Source organism: Phalaenopsis equestris, unplaced genomic scaffold, assembly GCF_001263595.1.
Source record: "Phalaenopsis equestris unplaced genomic scaffold, ASM126359v1 Scaffold197733, whole genome shotgun sequence".
NCBI classification, from domain to species: Eukaryota; Viridiplantae; Streptophyta; class Magnoliopsida; order Asparagales; family Orchidaceae; genus Phalaenopsis; species Phalaenopsis equestris.
This window is the reverse complement of record NW_018217682.1, coordinates 1-2826: the sequence shown is the minus strand read 5'-3', so window position 1 is coordinate 2826 and position 2826 is coordinate 1. Positions and strand designations below refer to the sequence as shown.

General features: G+C 30.9%; 1 long non-coding RNA gene across 1 annotated transcript; it reads right to left on the bottom strand.

The window, feature by feature from the left end:
- Positions 1 to 18: 18 nt before the first annotated feature.
- LOC110035441 lies at positions 19 to 2538 on the bottom strand. The gene is made up of 4 exons (XR_002295143.1): positions 2281 to 2538; positions 1889 to 1947; positions 1733 to 1808; positions 19 to 91 (listed from the first exon to the last, which is right to left on the bottom strand). It is a non-coding gene; the product is annotated as an uncharacterized LOC110035441 (long non-coding RNA).
- Between the last annotated feature and the right edge of the window lie 288 nt (positions 2539 to 2826).

Here is a 2826-nt window from a genome sequence, read left to right as displayed (position 1 = left end):
TTTTTTTTTTTCTACTTACCTTTAGCTAGCAGTGCATTTATCAATTTGTTGTAATGGTCAATCCCTGCTTGATTAACATCGCCAGTTCCATCTGCACAAGTAGTCAACATTGTCATGAATTATTATGGGAGGTTATTTCAGTTATTATCAAAGCACCATATTGGTTGTAAGTTTTTTTTTTCTTAATTAGGAAAAGGCTAATGATGATAAGATTATGATGTAACCAATGAGCCATAACTAAGGAGGGATATCTACCAGTAGTTCTCTTAATTTTTCGTATCAGAGTTATTTATTTACATATTTCATCATATATTCCAACACATTATTTTTATAAAATACGTTCACGAGCCAAAATTTAAGATCAATTGTGGAACTAGGGGGACTAGGGTTGACCCTCGCACCTTAAGTATGGGAAAACTCCTATTATGGTTATATATAGTACAAAAATACTACTCTTAAATAATCGAGTAGTTATATGTATTGTGAAAGAGGTAAATTTTTTCAACACTTCCCACTTTAAACTTGTGTTTTGACCATTGCTTAGAACCCGAGAGAACCAATAAGGGGATTGAATAAAATTATAGAGATGCTAGAAAGTAATGCCCAAAAGATGGTGTCCATCGAACTCTCCTCAAAAATGGATTTGGAGGGAAGCCACATGCATCAGTTGTGTACATATTAATGCTAGAATTATCAAAAATATCATCATAGCATCTATTTTGCAACATTATTGACATGAGTTTAGGCATTCGTGAGGAAGAATGTCAAACATATTGTAATAGCCCAAATTCTCACCCATTAAAATATTATTCCGTTTGGCCTAATGTCCTCACCATTTTGTCCCATTGGTGTAATTTCCAAGAGGTCACCCATCCTAAAAGTGCCCCCTTATGAACACATTTAACTTTAAAATTTCTAAAAAACTCTAGCTAGTATAACAAAAGGTATAGCTATGCTTAAGAGTTTGGTTCATTCTACTCGGAATCATCCGTGAGAAAAATATTCCCATCTTCAAATTAGTGAAATGCTATGATATCATTTGTAACAACCCAAATTCTCACTCAATGAGATATTGTCCACTTTGGCCTAATGACCTCATGAGTTGTCCCATTTGTGTAACTTCTCAAAAAGTCATTCATCTCAACAGTGCACCCGTATGAGCACACATAACTTTAGAGTTTTCGATAAAATTCCAACCATTAAATCAAAAGGCGCATCGACGTTTAAGAGCAAAGCTTCAATCTACTGAAGGGGTTTCACACATATAACTTGGCAATAAATTTTTGCATACAGCTCCCATAACTTTCATGACTGATCAAAACTTGATATTACTGACATGTAAAAGTGCATTATCTTTACTTTTAAAAAAGTTAAAGTTTAGGAATACACAAATTAAATCCACAGTCTTGTATTTAATAAGAAAGAATCAAATAGATTTTTACCTTATCATTCTTTGCCTATCGGACTTTGAAAGACAATTAAACTAAGATTTTTGCACAGTTGAACATGTTCCTTTAAGATTAATTAAACAAAATATCACTGTAATTCTACAGTACTTCGGAATGCAGACATACTTATCTGATAGTGATGAAAAATTAAGATAAAGTCAACTCCCCAAGAAAGATTCAAAACACTAATAATCTACTAAAAAAATATTCAACAAGAATACATGAACTTATATGAAGACCTATATAAAAAGAAATAAATTTATCAGTCGTATTAAAAAAATTACTTGGAAAAATACGGGACCAAGCAATTGAAAACCTGTAAGCATCCATTCCAATATCAGCCATGAGTTGCACATCCTCCTGCATCAAATATTCTGCACTATTAAAACATTATTACTTTGTTTTTCTCCTTAATAGAGCAAATTGATATTAAGCTTGACCTCATATCTGTGATACTGATCAACAGCAACATCAGCATTGCTGAAATCTATGATCTTACCTGTAAATTAGAAAAAAATCCTTTCTTTTTAGAAACTTCCAAGAGACATTTACATGCATACCACATAATTCTTATTTAGTTACATATCTAACATTTAAACATTCATATTTAAATGCTTACCACTTAAATCTTTAACTTTGCTTTTAAAAAAACCACCATCACTATTTTTCTAAAATTGAAATTCACCTTTTCATGCATATTTTGATGACATCAAGGTGTTATAGTGCAAATATCAAACTTTGGACGTTAGATATGTAAATACATAAGAATTGTGTTGGAAAGTATGTAAATTTTCAAAAAAGCATTAAGGAAATAACTCAGCCTATAGCTTACCAAATGAATGGGCAAACTTATCCCAAACTGTCGGCCCTCTTCCATCCTCATTTACTGCTCCCTCATACTACAAACAAAATAACAAAATGAGTTCGAAACTGAAAGGATGTCGTTCGCATTTTTAAGAAATAATGAGCAAATAAAACAGAAGTAAACACACCAAGAATTTTATATAAGTTCACCAAAATTATGGTCATGTCATGTTACTACCACTATAGATTTCACTATGGTCATGTTACTACCACTATAGAATTTCTCATATATCATCCAAAGATGTTCTCCCTGGATCACTTTTAATTTGTAATTTTTATTTTGTTTCATTTATGGTTTGATTTGAAACAAAATTTGTTTCTCATATTTGATTGAGATAAAATTATTTTTAAATACAAGCATTTCAAAAAAATATTAATTTACTTTTAAAAACAATAAATAAAATCATGTAAAAGCACTTTAAAAATAATAAAATTGATCCCAAATAAGACCTAAATAAACAAAAAAAAATATAGTAAGATCCCGAAAGTTGGTCCACCAGAGGAGAAAAATTTA